General features: G+C 41.2%; 6 non-coding genes across 6 annotated transcripts; all 6 read right to left on the minus strand.

Annotated features, from left to right (window-relative positions):
- Window positions 1-1,021: 1,021 nt before the first annotated feature.
- On the minus strand, window positions 1,022-1,103 carry TRNAS-AGA (transfer RNA serine (anticodon AGA)). The gene has a single exon. It is a non-coding gene; the product is annotated as a tRNA-Ser (tRNA).
- A 2,779-nt stretch (window positions 1,104-3,882) lies between these two features.
- On the minus strand, window positions 3,883-3,964 carry TRNAS-AGA (transfer RNA serine (anticodon AGA)). The gene has a single exon. It is a non-coding gene; the product is annotated as a tRNA-Ser (tRNA).
- A 2,860-nt stretch (window positions 3,965-6,824) lies between these two features.
- Window positions 6,825-6,906, minus strand: TRNAS-AGA (transfer RNA serine (anticodon AGA)). The gene has a single exon. It is a non-coding gene; the product is annotated as a tRNA-Ser (tRNA).
- Window positions 6,907-9,685: 2,779 nt separating this feature from the next.
- TRNAS-AGA (transfer RNA serine (anticodon AGA)) lies at window positions 9,686-9,767 on the minus strand. Its single transcript has one exon. It is a non-coding gene; the product is annotated as a tRNA-Ser (tRNA).
- Window positions 9,768-12,625: 2,858 nt separating this feature from the next.
- Window positions 12,626-12,707, minus strand: TRNAS-AGA (transfer RNA serine (anticodon AGA)). Its single transcript has one exon. It is a non-coding gene; the product is annotated as a tRNA-Ser (tRNA).
- A 5,787-nt stretch (window positions 12,708-18,494) lies between these two features.
- Window positions 18,495-18,576, minus strand: TRNAS-AGA (transfer RNA serine (anticodon AGA)). The gene has a single exon. It is a non-coding gene; the product is annotated as a tRNA-Ser (tRNA).
- Window positions 18,577-18,956: the final 380 nt, after the last annotated feature.

An 18,956-nucleotide genomic window follows, 5' to 3' on the forward strand; every position in this document is an offset into this window, starting at 1 on the left:
ATTAGACCTGCATCTCCCCTGTACCTCCTCAAGCCATCTGTATGTGAAGCAAGAAAGAGTTAAGGAAAGGTCCATCTACACTTTTATTGGGAGGATGCTGCCGTGAGCTCCTCCCAGCTAATCACACAAACAGCAGTAAAGCAAGATAACTACACAGTTAGGGGGGACTGCATGGTAAGGTTTTTGAGGAATTATTGAAACTGACCTCAGTGACCCATAATCAGAGCTGTGGCTAATGACTGCATGCGTAATTATGATGAAGCAAGCACCATGGCTCGTAGGGGCCCCACAACACACTTTTCTTAGCTCATTGAATTAAAGTATAAACATCTGCCATGTGTGAGTGGTAAAGGCTTGTTAAGTTTGTTGCTTTTCAAATTCACGTCTGACAACAAGACGAAGGAACATTGGGGCATCAGACTCTTTGGAAAGTAGCCACCAACCGCAGAGAAAGAGAGAAAGAGGGAAAAGACAGTATGAGGTGTGGAGAAAACAGCAGCAGGTACAAGGAGCTCAAATGAGATTAATGGCGCCTAAATAGAGCACGTAAAGGAACAGTTACAAATGTAAGAAAAGGGAAAGAAAAGACTAGGAAAAAACACAGAAAGAGCTTGTAGATGAAATTCTCTTCCAGGAACAGCAGGTTAAGAGAAATTACACAGGGAGCAGTTAAGCTTGTAACACAAGGGAGAATAGAAAAGAAAATGCAGTTTTATGAAGTGTGTTTGCCTAATCCAGCTAGCACTTTTATTTTATTTCTCTATTTGCTTCTTTTATTGGTAAAGTAAGTTTCAAGTGCATGCACAGGTATGACCGAGAGAGCCAGGGTATAATAATTTGAAGCGTTTGCACCAGCGCTAATGAAGGACGAGAGTTATAGCAAAGATATGAAAGGGGGAGCGATAATAAATATGTGATATGGCAATAGTGACACCAAAATAAGCCACCTATTTATAAAACTGACATGGGAGAAATACTAAAGGTTAACTTCTGAAATTGTAGCCGATGTTAAAAAGATTCTCGTTGTCGGCAGGATTCGAACCTGCGCGGGGAGACCCCAATGGATTTCTAGTCCATCGCCTTAACCACTCGGCCACAACAACTGACTGTAAGGCGTGTCCACATAATCTGTATGCAAGTTTTCAAGGTGTTCCACAGCAAATTCCTGATATTCTGCAATGCACTTTTTAAAAATAATGTTTTTTTCAACAGGCACATTCTCTCCTAAAAACAAAAATTGCACTCTGTTTTCGTGCTGCTTTTAGTATATGGCCCATATTACAGAAGTCTACCATCTTTGAGTATTTGAGGCTCCTTTGTAAGTGCTTTATATTTTTTCCTTGAAGAGCTATATAATAAAGGGGTCCGGGAAAGATTGCATTTATGGAAGATAAAAGAAGGCCCACTTGTCTCACCAAATGCTGTAGAGAAACCTGATGTTTTACTCATGTTATCCTTAGTTCGTTTTTGTTAGACGTTGCATTCTTAAGGTGGTCCCAACCCCACCTTATTGCTTTTCACCTCCGCATTTTGCTGTATCTTTTTGTTGGCCTTAGGACTCTGATCACTTTATCGCTACTAATCAGTGCTGAAGTGCACGTGCTTCTTCCCTAATCATGTGTATAATTGGAGTATACCTGACTGACAGATTTAATTTACTTGAAAGCCCCTTGTAAAGTGGTATACCATATACACAGGGACTGATTGTGCCGCCCAAAGAAATAGCATTTCAAACCTGTCTCAAGCCTGCTACTGCAGTGCCTGTGCTGCAGTGTACTGTCACTTCGACTTGGCATTTAAAACTACTTGCCAAGCCTTAAACTCCAATTTTATTACATATCAGTAACCCCTAAGGTAGGCCCTAGGTAGTCCTAGGGGCATCATGCTATGTAAGTAAAAGGTAAGACATGTACTGTGGTAGTTTGTATGTCCTAGTAGTATCAAACAGTCTATTACATTTTTCACTACTGTGAGGTCTGCCCCTCTCATAGGTTAGCATTGGGTATTCCCTTATACTTTTTGGGGGGTAATTCCATATCAGAGAGGAGAAGCTTTATTTATTTATTGATAAATCCTATCTACTGGTGAGGTTGGATTTAATCTTACTATTGTATAAATGCCATTTTTAGAGAGTGAGCATTTCTCTGCACTTACTGCTCTATTTGCATGAAAACCTGTCTTCAATTGACGTCTGGATTGCGCTGCGAGACAGCTACATATGTGCATTCCCTGTAGACAGCCACAACACAGGTCACTCAACTGCAACTGCATTCATCTGCATTCTGATTGGCCTGGGGGAGAGCTCCGCTCCCCTTACCGCAAATATGTTCAAGAACAATAATTTATGTCAGTAAGTACAGTATACCTACATCTTATAATCATGTGTGTTTAAATAATTTGTCATTAGATCGTTTAAATATTGAAAAGGATCTGTTTTTAATAGACATTTTACAAAAACAACTGGTACATTTGGGAATTCTGTAAAGGAAAAACCCAACTGCCGTGACATTTCCAACCACAATGCCGTGACTCGGATTCGAACCGAGGTTGCTGCGGCCACAACGCAGAGTACTAACCACCATACGATCACGGCGAGCTACTTGGGCTCAATAACGTACAGTGACATGAAGAAATTATAATTCTGAACACTCAGGGCTACTCCTGTGATAGGCTGAATGTGTTCATTGCTTCCTCATTCCTTATACAAAGGCTTTATCTCCTCAGTGGTTGATAGGCTGAAACCGTTTCCTGGCCGCCTGCTTGTGAACTGGCAGGAGTCAAAGATCACACATACACTGGTGGGCCCTTGATGGGACACCAATGCAGACAAACACACCTGGCGCAGATATTCTATTCTGTTTATTAGACCTGCATCTCCCCTGTACCTCCTCAAGCCATCTGTATGTGAAGCAAGAAAGAGTTAAGTAACGGTCCATCTACACTTTTATTGGGAGGATGCTGCCGTGAGCTCCTCCCAGCTAATCACACAAACAGCAGTAAAGCAAGATAACTACACAGTTAGGGGGGGCTGCATGGTTAGGTTTTTGAGGAATTATTGAAACTGACCTCAGTGACCCATAATCAGAGCTGTGGCTAATGACTGCATGCCTAATTATGATGAAGCAAGCACCATGGCTCGTAGGGGCCCCACAACACACTTTTCTTAGCTCATTGAATTAAAGTATAAACTTCTGCCATGTGTGAGTGGTAAAGGCTTGTTAATTTTGTTGCTTTTCAAATTCACGTCTGACAACAAGACGAAGGAACATTGGGGCATCAGACGCTTTGGAAAGTAGCCACCAACCGCAGAGAAAGAGAGAAAGAGGGAAAAGACAGTATGAGGTGTGGAGAAAACAGCAGCAGGTACAAGGAGCTCAAAGGAGATTAATGGCGCCTAAATAGAGCACGTAAATTAGCAATTACAAATCTAAGAAAAGGGAAAGAAAAGACTAGGAAAAAACACAGAAAGAGCTTGTAGATGAAATTCTCTTCCAGGAACAGCAGGTTAAGAGAAATTATACAGGGAGCAGTTAAGCTTGTAACACGGGGGAGAATAGAAAAGAAAATGCAGTTTTATGAAGTGTGTTTGCCTAATCCAGCTAGCACTTTTATTTTATTTCTCTATTTGCTTCTTTTATTGGTAAAGCAAGTTTCAAGTGCATGCACAGGTATGACCGAGAGAGCCAGGGTATAATAATTTGAAGCGTTTGCACCAGCGCTAATGAAGGACGAGAGTTATAGCAAAGATATGAAAGGGGGAGCGATAATAAATATGTGATATGGCAATAGTGACACCAAAATAAGCCACCTATTTATAAAACTGACATGGGAGAAATACTAAAGGTTAACTTCTGAAATTGTAGCCGATGTTAAAAAGATTCTCGTTGTCGGCAGGATTCGAACCTGCGCGGGGAGACCCCAATGGATTTCTAGTCCATCGCCTTAACCACTCGGCCACAACAACTGACTGTAAGGCGTGTGCACATAATCTGTATGCAAGTTTTCAAGGTGTCCCACAGCAAATTCCTGATATTCTGCAATACACTTTTTAAAAATAATGTTTTTTTCAGCAGGCACATTCTCTCCTAAAAACAAAAATTGCATGCGTATATCTCTAGTTTGGAATACCATAGGCTTGCATGCATACTCTCATGGGTCACTCAAGTTTTTTGGACCCTATTGCACTCTGTTTTCGTGCTGCTTTTAGTATATGGCCCATATTACAGAAGTCTACCATCTTTGAGTATTTGAGGCTCCTTTGTAAGTGCTTTATATTTTTTCCTTGAAGAGCTATATAATAAAGGGGTCCGGGAAAGATTGCATTTATGGAAGATAAAAGAAGGCCCACTTGTCTCACCAAATGCTGTAGAGAAACCTGATGTTTTACTCATGTTATCCTTAGTTCGTTTTTGTTAGACCTTGCATTCTTAAGGTGGTCCCAACCCCACCTTATTGCTTTTCACCTCCGCATTTTGCTGTATCTTTTTGTTGGCCTTAGGACTCTGATCACTTTATCGCTACTAATCAGTGCTGAAGTGCACGTGCTTCTTCCCTAATCATGTGTATAATTGGAGTATACCTGACTGACAGATTTAATTTACTTGAAAGCCCCTTGTAAAGTGGTATACCATATACCCAGGGACTGATTGTGCCGCCCAAAGAAATAGCATTTCAAACCTGTCTCAAGCCTGCTACTGCAGTGCCTGTGCTGCAGTGTACTGCCACTTCGACTTGGCATTTAAAACTACTTGCCAAGCCTTAAACTCCAATTTTATTACATATCAGTAACCCCTAAGGTAGGCCCTAAGTAGTCCTAGGGGCATCATGCTATGTAAGTAAAAGGTAAGACATGTACTGTGGTAGTTTGTATGTCCTAGTAGTATCAAACAGTCTATTACATTTTTCACTACTGTGAGGTCTGCCCCTCTCATAGGTTAGCATTGGGTATTCCCTTATACTTTTTGGGGGGTAATTCCATATCAGAGAGGAGAAGCTTTATTTATTTATTGATAAATCCTATCTACTGGTGAGGTTGGATTTAATCTTACTATTGTATAAATGCCATTTTTAGAGAGTGAGCATTTCTCTGCACTTACTGCTCTATTTGCATGAAAACCTGTCTTCAATTGACGTCTGGATTGGGCTGCGAGACAGCTACATATGTGCATTCCCTGTAGACAGCCACAACACAGGTCACTCAACTGCAACTGCATTCATCTGCATTCTGATTGGCCTGGGGGAGAGCTCCGCTCCCCTTACCGCAAATATGTTCAAGAATGATAATTTATGTCAGTAAGTACAGTATACCTACATCTTATAATCATGTGTGTTTAAATAATTTGTCGTTAGATCGTTTAAATATTGAAAAGGATCTGTTTTTAAAAGACATTTTACAAAAACAACTGGTACATTTGGGAATTCTGTAAAGGAAAAACCCAACTGCTGTGACATTGCCAACCACAATGCCGTGACTCGGATTCAAACCAAGGTTGCTGCGGCCACAACGCAGAGTACTAACCACTATACGATCACGGCGAGCTACTTGGGCTCAATAACATACAGTGACATGAAGAAATTATAATTCGGAACACTCAGGGCTACTCCTGTGATAGGCTGAATGTGTTCATTGCTTCCTCATTCCTTATACAAAGGCTTTATCTCCTCAGTGGTTGATAGGCTGAAACCGTTTCCTGGCCGCCTGCTTGTGAACTGGCAGGAGTCAAAGATCACACATACACTGGTGGGCCTGTGATGGGACACCAATGCAGAGAAACACACCTGGCGCAGATATTCTATTCTGTTTATTAGACCTGCATCTCCCCTGTACCTCCTCAAGCCATCTGTATGTGAAGCAAGAAAGAGTTAAGGAACGGTCCATCTACACTTTTATTGGGAGGATGCTGCCGTGAGCTCCTCCCAGCTAATCACAAAAACAGCAGTAAAGCAAGGTAACTACACAGTTAGGGGGGAATGCATGGTTAGGTTTTTGAGGAATTATTGAAACTGACCTCAGTGACCCATAATCAGAGCTGTGGCTAATAACTGCATGCCTAATTATGATGAAGCAAGCACCATGGCTCGTAGGGGCCCCACAACACACTTTTCTTAGCTCATTGAATTAAAGTATAAACTTCTGCCATGTGTGAGTGGTAAAGGCTTGTTAATTTTGTTGCTTTTCAAATTCACGTCTGACAACAAGACGAAGGAACATTGGGGCATCAGACGCTTTGGAAAGTAGCCACCAACCGCAGAGAAAGAGAGAAAGAGGGAAAAGACAGTATGAGGTGTGGAGAAAACAGCAGCAGGTACAAGGAGCTCAAATGAGATTAATGGCGCCTAAATAGAGCACGTAAATTAACAGTTACAAATCTAAGAAAAGGGAAAGAAAAGACTAGGAAAAAACACAGAAAGAGCTTGTAGATGAAATTCTCTTCCAGGAACAGCAGGTTAAGAGAAATTGCCCAGGGAGCAGTTAAGCTTGTAACACGGGGGAGAATAGAAAAGAAAATGCAGTTTTATGAAGTGTGTTTGCCTAATCCAGCTAGCACTTTTATTTTATTTCTCTATTTGCTTCTTTTATTGGTAAAGTAAGTTTCAAGTGCATGCACAGGTATGACCGAGAGAGCCAGGGTATAATAATTTGAAGCGTTTGCACCAGCGCTAATGAAGGACGAGAGTTATAGCAAAGATATGAAAGGGGGAGCGATAATAAATATGTGATATGGCAATAGTGACACCAAAATAAGCCACCTATTTATAAAACTGACATGGGAGAAATACTAAAGGTTAACTTCTGAAATTGTAGCCGATGTTAAAAAGATTCTCGTTGTCGGCAGGATTCGAACCTGCGCGGGGAGACCCCAATGGATTTCTAGTCCATCGCCTTAACCACTCGGCCACAACAACTGACTGTAAGGCGTGTCCACATAATCTGTATGCAAGTTTTCAAGGTGTCCCACAGCAAATTCCTGATATTCTGCAATGCACTTTTTAAAAATAATGTTTTTTTCAGCAGGCACATTCTCTCCTAAAAACAAAAATTGCACTCTGTTTTCGTGCTGCTTTTAGTATATGGCCCATATTACAGAAGTCTACCATCTTTGAGTATTTGAGGCTCCTTTGTAAGTGCTTTATATTTTTTCCTTGAAGAGCTATATAATAAAGGGGTCCGGGAAAGATTGCATTTATGGAAGATAAAAGAAGGCCCACTTGTCTCACCAAATGCTGTAGAGAAACCTGATGTTTTACTCATGTTATCCTTAGTTCGTTTTTGTTAGACCTTGCATTCTTAAGGTGGTCCCAACCCCACCTTATTGCTTTTCACCTCCGCATTTTGCTGTATCTTTTTGTTGGCCTTAGGACTCTGATCACTTTATCTCTACTAATCAGTGCTGAAGTGCACGTGCTTCTTCCCTAATCATGTGTATAATTGGAGTATACCTGACTGACAGATTTAATTTACTTGAAAGCCCCTTGTAAAGTGGTATACCATATACCCAGGGACTGATTGTGCCGCCCAAAGAAATAGCATTTCAAACCTGTCTCAAGCCTGCTACTGCAGTGCCTGTGCTGCAGTGTACTGCCACTTCGACTTGGCATTTAAAACTACTTGCCAAGCCTTAAACTCCAATTTTATTACATATCAGTAACCCCTAAGGTAGGCCCTAAGTAGTCCTAGGGGCATCATGCTATGTAAGTAAAAGGTAAGACATGTACTGTGGTAGTTTGTATGTCCTAGTTGTATCAAACAGTCTATTACATTTTTCACTACTGTGAGGTCTGCCCCTCTCATAGGTTAGCATTGGGTATTCCCTTATACTTTTTGGGGGGTAATTCCATATCAGAGAGGAGAAGCTTTATTTATTTATTGATAAATCCTATCTACTGGTGAGGTTGGATTTAATCTTACTATTGTATAAATGCCATTTTTAGAGAGTGAGCATTTCTCTGCACTTACTGCTCTATTTGCATGAAAACCTGTCTTCAATTGACGTCTGGATTGCGCTGCGAGACAGCTACATATGTGCATTCCCTGTAGACAGCCACAACACAGGTCACTCAACTGCAACTGCATTCATCTGCATTCTGATTGGCCTGGGGGAGAGCTCCGCTCCCCTTACCGCAAATATTTTCAAGAACAATAATTTATGTCAGTAAATACAGTATACCTACATCTTATAATCATGTGTGTTTAAATAATTTGTCATTAGATCGTTTAAATATTGAAAAGGATCTGTTTTTAATAGACATTTTACAAAAACAACTGGTACATTTGGGAATTCTGTAAAGGAAAAACCCAACTGCCGTGACATTTCCAACCACAATGCCGTGACTCGGATTCGAACAGAGGTTGATGCGGCCACAACGCAGAGTACTAACCACCATACGATCACGGCGAGCTACTTGGGCTCAATAACGTACAGTGACATGAAGAAATTATAATTCGGAACACTCAGGGCTACTCCTGTGATAGGCTGAATGTGTTCATTGCTTCCTCATTCCTTATACAAAGGCTTTATCTCCTCAGTGGTTGATAGGCTGAAACCGTTTCCTGGCCGCCTGCTTGTGAACTGGCAGGAGTCAAAGATCACACATACACTGGTGGGCCCTTGATGGGACACCAATGCAGACAAACACACCTGGCGCAGATATTCTATTCTGTTTATTAGACCTGCATCTCCCCTGTACCTCCTCAAGCCATCTGTATGTGAAGCAAGAAAGAGTTAAGGAACGGTCCATCTACACTTTTATTGGGAGGATGCTGCCGTGAGCTCCTCCCAGCTAATCACACAAACAGCAGTAAAGCAAGATAACTACACAGTTAGGGGGGACTGCATGGTTAGGTTTTTGAGGAATTATTGAAACTGACCTCAGTGACCCATAATCAGAGCTGTGGCTAATGACTGCATGCCTAATTATGATGAAGCAAGCACCATGGCTCGTAGGGGCCCCACAACACACTTTTCTTAGCTCATTGAATTAAAGTATAAACTTCTGCCATGTGTGAGTGGTAAAGGCTTGTTAGTGTTGTTGCTTTTCAAATTCACGTCTGACAACAAGACGAAGGAACATTGGGGCATCAGACGCTTTGGAAAGTAGCCACCAACCGCAGAGAAAGAGAGAAAGAGGGAAAAGACAGTATGAGGTGTGAAGAAAACAGCAGCAGGTACAAGGAGCTCAAATGAGATTAATGGCGCCTAAATAGAGCACGTAAAGGAACAGCTACAAATCTAAGAAAAGGGAAAGAAAAGACTAGGAAAAAACACAGAAAGAGCTTGTAGATGAAATTCTCTTCCAGGAACAGCAGGTTAAGAGAAATTACACAGGGAGCAGTTAAGCTTGTAACACGGGGGAGAATAGAAAAGAAAATGCAGTTTTATGAAGTGTGTTTGGCTAATCCAGCTAGCACTTTTATTTTATTTCTCTATTTGCTTCTTTTATTGGTAAAGTAAGTTTCAGGTGCATGCACAGGTATGACCGAGAGAGCCAGGGTATATTAATTTGAAGCGTTTGCACCAGCGCTAATGAAGGACGAGAGTTATAGCAAAGATATGAAAGGGGGAGCAATAATAAATATGTGATATGGCAATAGTGACACCAAAATAAGCCACCCATTTATAAAACTGACATGGAAGAAATACTAAAGATTAACTTCTGAAATTGTAGCCGATGTTAAAAAGATTCTCGTTGTCGGCAGGATTCGAACCTGCGCGGGGAGACCCCAATGGATTTCTAGTCCATCGCCTTAACCACTCGGCCACAACAACTGACTGTAAGGCATGTGCACATAATCTGTATGCAAGTTTTCAAGGTGCCCCACTGCAAATTCCTGATATTCTACAATGCACTTTTTAAAAATAATGTTTTTTTCAGCAGGCACATTCTCTCCTAAAAACAAAAATTGCATGCGTATATCTCTAGTTTGGAATACCATAGGCTTGCATGCATACTCTCATGGGTCACTCAAGTTTTTTGGACCCTATTGCACTCTGTTTTCGTGCTGCTTTTAGTATATGGCCCATATTACAGAAGTCTACCATCTTTGAGTATTTGAGGCTCCTTTGTAAGTGCTTTATATTTTTTCCTTGAAGAGCTATATAATAAAGGGGTCCGGGAAAGATTGCATTTATGGAAGATAAAAGAAGGCCCACTTGTCTCACCAAATGCTGTAGAGAAACCTGATGTTTTACTCATGTTATCCTTAGTTCGTTTTTGTTAGACCTTGCATTCTTAAGGTGGTCCCAACCCCACCTTATTGCTTTTCACCTCCGCATTTTGCTGTACCTTTTTGTTGGCCTTAGGACTCTGATCACTTTATCGCAACTAATCAGTGCTGAAGTGCACGTGCTTCTTCCCTAATCATGTGTATAATTGGAGTATACCTGACTGACAGATTTAATTTACTTGAAAGCCCCTTGTAAAGTGGTATACCATATACCCAGGGACTGATTGTGCCGCCCAAAGATATAGCATTTCAAACCTGTCTCAAGCCTGCTACTGCAGTGCCTGTGCTGCAGTGTACTGCCACTTCGACTTGGCATTTAAAACTACTTGCCAAGCCTTAAACTTCAATTTTATTACATATCAGTAACCTCTAATGTAGGCCCTAGGTAGTCCTAGGGGCATCATGCTATGTAAGTAAAAGGTAAGACATGTACTGTGGTAGTTTGTATGTCCTAGTACTATCAAACAGTCTTACATTTTTCACTACTGTGAGGTCTGCCCCTCTCATAGGTTAGCATTGGGTATTCCCTTATACTTTTTGGGGGGTAATTCCATATCAGAGAGGAGAAGCTTTATTTATTTATTGATAAATCCTATCTACTGGTGAGGTTGGATTTAATCTTACTATTGTATAAATGCCATTTTTAGAGAGTGAGCATTTCTCTGCACTTACTGCTCTATTTGCATGAAAACCTGTCTTCAATTGATGTCTGGATTGGGCTGCGAGACAGCTACATATGTGCATTCCCTGTAGACAGCCACAACACATGTCACTCAACTGCAACTGCATTCATCTGCAATCTGATTGGCCTGGGGGAGAGCTCCGCTCCCCTTACCGCAAATTTGTTCAAGAACGATAATTTATGTCAGTAAGTACAGTATACCTACATCTTATAATCATGTGTGTTTAAATAATTTGTCGTTAGATCGTTTAAATATTGAAAAGGATCTGTTTTTAATAGACATTTTACAAAAACAACTGGTACATTTGGGAATTCTGTAAAGGAAAAACCCAATTGCCGTGACATTGCCAACCACAATGCCGTGACTCGGATTCGAACCGAGGTTGCTGCGGCCACAACGCAGAGTACTAACCACTATACGAACACGGCGAGCTACTTGGGCTCAATAACGTACAGTGACATGAAGAAATTATAATTCGGAACACTCAGGGCTACTCCTGTGATAGGCTGAATGTGTTCATTGCTTCCTCATTCCTTATACAAAGGCTTTCTCTCCTCAGTGGTTGATAGGCTGAAACCGTTTCCTGGCCGCCTGCTTGTGAACTGGCAGGAGTCAAAGATCACACATACACTGGTGGGCCTGTGATGGGACACCAATGCAGAGAAACACACCTGGCGCAGATATTCTATTCTGTTTATTAGACCTGCATCTCCCCTGTACCTCCTCAAGCCATCTGTATGTGAAGCAAGAAAGAGTTAAGGAACGGTTCATCTACACTTTTATTGGGAGGATGCTGCCGTGAGCTCCTCCCAGCTAATCACACAAACAGCAGTAAAGCAAGATAACTACACAGTTAGGGGGGACTGCATGGTTAGGTTTTTGAGGAAATGTTGAAACTGACCTCATTGACCCATAATCAGAGCTGTGGCTAATGACTGCATGCCTAATTATGATGAAGCAAGCACCATGGCTCGTAGGGGCCCCACAACACACTTTTCTTAGCTCATTGAATTAAAGTATAAACTTCTGCCATGTGTGAGTGGTAAATGCTTGTTAATTTTGTTGCTTTTCAAATTCACGTCTGACAACAAGACGAAGGAACATTGGGGCATCAGACGCTTTGGAAAGTAGCCACCAACCGCAGAGAAAGAGAGAAAGAGGGAAAAGACAGTATGAGGTGTGGAGAAAACAGCAGCAGGTACAAGGAGCTTAAATGAGATTAATGGCGCCTAAATAGAGCAGGTAAAGGAACAGTTACATATCTAAGAAAAGGGAAAGAAAAGACTAGGAAAAAACACAGAAAGAGCTTGTAGATGAAATTCTCTTCCAGGAACAGCAGGTTAAGAGAAATTACACAGGGAGCAGTTAAGCTTGTAACACGGGGAAGAATAGAAAAGAAAATGCAGTTTTATGAAGTGTGTTTGCCTAATCCAGCTAGCACTTTTATTTTATTTCTCTATTTGCTTCTTTTATTGGTAAAGTAAGTTTCAAGCGCATGCACAGGTATGACCGAGAGAGCCAGGGTATAATAATTTGAAGCGTTTGCACCAGCGCTAATGAAGGACGAGAGTTATAGCAAAGATATGAAAGGGGGAGCGATAATAAATATGTGATATGGCAATAGTGACACCAAAATAAGCCACCTATTTATAAAACTGACATGGAAGAAATACTAAAGGTTAACTTCTGAAATTGTAGCCGATGTTAAAAAGATTCTCGTTGTCGGCAGGATTCGAACTTGCGCGGGGAGACCCCAATGGATTTCTAGTCCATCGCCTTAACCACTCGGCCACAACAACTGACTGTAAAGCGTGTGCACATAATCTGTATGCGTTTTCAAGGTGTCCCACAGCAAATTCCTGATATTCTGCAATGTACTTTTTAAAAATAATGTTTTTTTCAGCAGGCACATTCTCTCCTAAAAACAAAAATTGCATGCGTATATCTCTAGTTTGGAATACCATAGGCTTGCATGCATACTCTCATGGGTCACTCAAGTTTTTTGGACCCTATTGCACTCTGTTTTCGTGCTGCTTTTAGTATATGGCCCATATTACAGAAGTCTACCATCTTTGAGTATTTGAGGCTCCTTTGTAAGTGCTTTATATTTTTTCCTTGAAGAGCTATATAATAAAGGGGTCCGGGAAAGATTGCATTTATGGAAGATAAAAGAAGGCCCACTTGTCTCACCAAATGCTGTAGAGAAACCTGATGTTTTACTCATGTTATCCTTAGTTCGTTTTTGTTAGTCCTTGCATTCTTAAGGTGGTCCCAACCCCACCTTATTGCTTTTCACCTCCGCATTTTGCTGTATCTTTTTGTTGGCCTTAGGACTCTGATCACTTTATCGCTACTAATCAGTGCTGAAGTGCACGTGCTTCTTCCCTAATCATGTGTATAATTGGAGTATACCTGACTGACAGATTTAATTTACTTGAAAGCCCCTTGTAAAGTGGTATACCATATACCCAGGGACTGATTGTGCCGCCCAAAGAAATAGCATTTCAAACCTGTCTCAAGCCTGCTACTGCAGTGCCTGTGCTGCAGTGTACTGCCACTTCGACTTGGCATTTAAAACTACTTGCCAAGCCTTAAACTCCAATTTTATTACATATCAGTAACCCCTAAGGTAGGCCCTAAGTAGTCCTAGGGGCATCATGCTATGCAAGTAAAAGGTAAGACATGTACTGTGGTAGTTTGTATGTCCTAGTAGTATCAAACAGTCTATTACATTTTTCACTACTGTGAGGTCTGCCCCTCTCATAGGTTAGCATTGGGTATTCCCTTATACTTTTTGGGGGGTAATTCCATATCAGAGAGGAGAAGCTTTATTTATTTATTGATAAATCCTATCTACTGGTGAGGTTGGATTTAATCTTACTATTGTATAAATGCCATTTTTAGAGAGTGAGCATTTCTCTGCACTTGCTGCTCTATTTGCATGAAAACCTGTCTTCAATTGATGTCTGGATTGGGCTGCGAGACAGCTACATATGTGCATTCCCTGTAGACAGCCACAACACAGGTCACTCAACTGCAACTGCATTCATCTGCATTCTGGTTGGCCTGGGGGAGAGCTCCGCTCCCCTTACCGCAAATATGTTCAAGAACGATAATTTATGTCAGTAAGTACAGTATACCTACATCTTATAATCATGTGTGTTTAAATAATTTGTCGTTAGATCGTTTAAATATTGAAATGGATCTGTTTTAATAGACATTTTACAAAAACAACTGGTACATTTGGGAATTCTGTAAAGGAAAAACCCAACTGCCCTGACAGTGCCAACCACAATGCCGTGCCTCGGATTCGAACCGAGGTTGCTGCGGCCACAACGCAGAGTACTAACCACTATACGATCACGGCGAGCTACTTGGGCTCAATAACGTACAGTGACATGAAGAAATTATAATTCGGAACACTCAGGGCTACTCCTGTGATAGGCTGAATGTGCTCATTGCTTCCTCATTCCTTATACAAAGGCTTTATCTCCTCAGTGGTTGATAGGCTGAAACCGTTTCCTGGCTGCCTGCTTGTGAACTGGCAGGAGTCAAAGATCACACATACACTGGTGGGCCTGTGATGGGACACCAATGCAGAGAAACACACCTGGCGCAGATATTCTATTCTGTTTATTAGACCTGCATCTCCCCTGTACCTCCTCAAGCCATCTGTATGTGAAGCAAGAAAGAGTTAAGGAACGGTCCATCTACACTTTTATTGGGAGGATGCTGCCGTGAGCTCCTCCCAGCTAATCACACAAACAGCAGTAAAGCAAGATAACTACACAGTTAGTGGGGACTGCATGGTTAGGTTTTTGAGGAATTATTGAAACTGACCTCAGTGACCCATAATCAGAGCTGTGGCTAATGACTGCATGCCTAATTATAATGAAGCAAGCACCATGGCTCGTAGGGGCCCCACAACACACTTTTCTTAGCTCATTGAATTAAAGTATAAACTTCTGCCATGTGTGAGTGGTAAAGGCTTGTTAATTTTGTTGCTTTTCAAATTCACGTCTCACAACAAGACGAAGGAACATTGGGCTTTCAGACGCTTTGGAAAGTAGCCACCAACCGCAGAGAAAGAGAGAAAGAGGGAACAGACAGTATGAGGTGTGGAGAAAACAGCAGCAGGTACAAGCAGCTCAAATGAGATTAATGGCGCCTAAATAGAGCACGTAAAGGAACAGTTACAAATCTAAGAAAAGGGAAAGAAAAGACTAGGAAAAAACACAGAAAGAGCTTGTAGATGAAATTCTCTTCCAGGAACAGCAGGTTAAGAGAAATTACACAGGGAGCAGTTAAGCTTGTAACACGGGGGAGAATAGAAAAGAAAATGCAGTTTTATGAAGTGTGTTTGCCTAATCCAGCTAGCACTTTTATTTTATTTCTCTATTTGCTTCTTTTATTGGTAAAGTAAGTTTCAAGTGCATGCACAGGTATGACCGAGAGAGCCAGGGTATAATAATTTGAAGCGTTTGCACCAGCGCTAATGAAGGACGAGAGTTATAGCAAAGATATGAAAGGGGGAGCGATAATAAATATGTGATATGGCAATAGTGACACCAAAATAAGCCACCTATTTATAAAACTGACATGGAAGAAATACTAAAGGTTAACTTCTGAAATTGTAGCCGATGTTAAAAAGATTCTCGTTGTTTGCAGGATTCGAACCTGCGCGGGGAGACCCCAATTGATTTCTAGTCCATCGCCTTAACCACTCGGCCACAACAACTGACTGAAAGGCCTGTGCACATAATCTGTATGCAAGATTTCAAGGTGTCCCACAGCAAATTCCTGATATTCTGCAATGCACTTTTTAAAAATAATGTTTTTTTCAGCAGGCACATTCTCTCCTAAAAACAAAAATTGCATGTGTATATCTCTAGTTTGGAATAACATAGGCTTGCATGCATACTCTCATGAGTCACTCAAGTTGTTTGGACCCTATTGCACTCTGTTTTCGTGCTGCTTTTAGTATATGGCCCATATTACAGACGTCTACGATCTTTGAGTATTTGAGGCTCCTTTGTAAGTGCTTTATATTTTTTCCTTGAAGAGCTATATAATAAAGGGGTCCGGGAAAGATTGCATTTATGGAAGATAAAATAAGGCCCACTTGTCTCACCAAATGCTGTAGAGAAACCTGATGTTTTACTCATGTTATCCTTAGTTCGTTTTTGTTAGACCTTGCATTCTTAAGGTGGTCCCAACCCCACCTTATTGCTTTTCACCTCCGCATTTTGCTGTATCTTTTTGTTGGCCTTAGGACTCTGATCACTTTATCGCTACTAATCAGTGCTGAAGTGCACGTGCTTCGTCCCTAATCATGTGTATAATTGGAGTATACCTGACTGACAGATTTAATTTACTTGAAAGCCCCTTGTAAAGTGGTATACCATATACCCAGGGACTGATTGTGCCGCCCAAAGAAATAGCATTTCAAACCTGTCTCAAGCCTGCTACTGCAGTGCCTGTGCTGCAGTGTACTGCCACTTCGACTTGGCATTTAAAACTGCTTGCCAAGCCTTAAACTCCAATTTTATTACATATCAGTAACCCCTAAGGTAGGCCTTAAGTAGTCCTAGGGGCATCATGCTATGCAAGTAAAAGGTAAGGCATGTACTGTGGTAGTTTGTATGTCCTAGTAGTATCAAACAGTCTATTACATTTTTCACTACAGTGAGGTCTGCCCCTCTCAATGGTTAGCATTGGGTATTCCCTTATACTTTTTGGGGGGTAATTCCATATCAGAGAGGAGAAGCTTTATTTATTTATTGATAAATCCTATCTACTGGTGAGGTTGGATTTAATCTTACTATTGTATAAATGCCATTTTTAGAGAGTGAGCATTTCTCTGCACTTACTGCTCTATTTGCATGAAAACCTGTCTTCAATTGACGTCTGGATTGGGCTGCGAGACAGCTACATATGTGCATTCCCTGTAGAGAGCCACAACACAGGTCACTCAACTGCATCTGCATTCATCTGCATTCTGATTGGCCTGGGGGAGAGCTCCGCTCCCCTTACCGCAAATATGTTCAAGAACGATAATTTATGTCAGTAAGTACAGTATACCTACATCTTATAATCATGTGTGTTTAAATAATTTGTCATTAGATCGTTTAAATATTGAAAAGGATCTGCTTTAATAGACATTTTACAAAAACAACTGGTACATTTGGGAATTCTGTAAAGGAAAAACCCAACTGCCGTGACATTGCCAACCACAATGCCGTGACTCGGATTCGAACAGAGGTTGCTGCGGCCACAACGCAGAGTACTAATCACTATACGATCACGGCGAGCAATAACGTACAGTGACATGATGAAATTATAATTCGGAACACTCAGGGCTACTCCTGTGGTAGGCTGAATGTGTTCATTGCTTCCTCATTCCTTATACAAAGGCTTTATCTCCTCAGTGGTTGATAGACTGAAACCGTTTCCTGGCCGCCTGCTTGTGAACTGGCAGGAGTCAAAGATCACACATACACTGGTGGGCCTGTGATGGGACACCAATGCAGAGAAACACACCTGGCGCAGATATTCTATTCTGTTTATTAGACCTGCATCTCCCCTGTACCTCCTCAAGCCATCTGTATGTGAAGCAAGACAGAGTTAAGGAACGGTCCATCTGCACTTTTATTGGGAGGATGCTGCCGTGAGCTCCTCCCAGCTAATCACACAAACAGCAGTAAAGCAAGATAACTACACAGTTAGGGGGGACTGCATGGTTAGGTTTTTGAGGAATTATTGAAACTGACCTCAGTGACCCATAATCAGAGCTGTGGCTAATGACTGCATGCCTAATTATGATGAAGCAAGCACCATGGCTCGTAGGGGCCCCACAACACACTTTTCTTAGCTCATTGAATTAAAGTATAAACTTCTGTCATGTGTGAGTGGTAAAGGCTTGTTAATTTTGTTGCTTTTCAAATTCACGTCTGACAACAAGACGAAGGAACATTGGGGCATCAGACGCTTTGGAAAGTAGCCACCAACCGCAGAGAAAGAGAGAAAGAGGGAAAAGACAGTATGAGGTGTGGAGAAAACAGCAGCAGGTACAAGGAGCTCAAAGGAGATTAATGGCGCCTAAATAGAGCACGTAAAGGAACAGTTACAAATCTAAGAAAAGGGAAAGAAAAGACTAGGAAAAAACACAGAAAGAGCTTGTAGATGAAATTCTCTTCCAGGAACAGCAGGTTAAGAGAAATTACACAGGGAGCAGTTAAGCTTGTAACACGGGGGAGAATAGAAAAGAAAATGCAGTTTTATGAAGTGTGTTTGCCTAATCCAGCTAGCACTTTTATTTTATTTCTCTATTTGCTTCTTTTATTGGTAAAGTAAGTTTCAAGTGCATGCACAGGTATGACCGAGAGAGGCAGGGTATAATAATTTGAAGCGTTTGCACCAGCGCTAATGAAGGACGAGAGTTATAGCAAAGATATGAAAGGGGGAGCGATAATAAATATGTGATATGGCAATAGTGACACCAAAATAAGCCACCTATTTATAAAACTGACATGGAAGAAATACAAAAGGTTAACTTCTGAAATTGTAGCCGATGTAAAAAAGATTCTCGTTGTTGGCAGGATTCGAACCTGCGCGGGGAGACCCCAATGGATTTCTAGTCCATCACCTTAACCACTCGGCCACAACAACTGACTGAAAGGCGTGTGCACATAATCTGTATGCAAGTTTTCAAGGTGTCCCACAGCAAATTCCTGATATTCTGCAATGCACTTTTTAAAAATAATGTTTTTTTCAGCAGGCACATTCTCTCCTAAAAACAAAAATTGCATGTGTATATCTCTAGTTTGGAATACCATAGGCTTGCATGCATACTCTCATGGGTCACTCAAGTTTTTTGGACCCTATTGCACTCTGTTTTCGTGCTGCTTTTAGTATATGGCCCATATTACAGAAGTCTACCATCTTTGAGTATTTGAGGCTCCTTTGTAAGTGCTTTATATTTTTTCCTTGAAGAGCTATATAATAAAGGGGTCCGGGAAAGATTGCATTTATGGAAGATAAAAGAAGGC

Source organism: Lissotriton vulgaris, chromosome 1_1 (assembly GCF_964263255.1).
Source record: "Lissotriton vulgaris chromosome 1_1, aLisVul1.2, whole genome shotgun sequence".
Lineage (NCBI taxonomy): Eukaryota > Metazoa > Chordata > Amphibia > Caudata > Salamandridae > Lissotriton > Lissotriton vulgaris.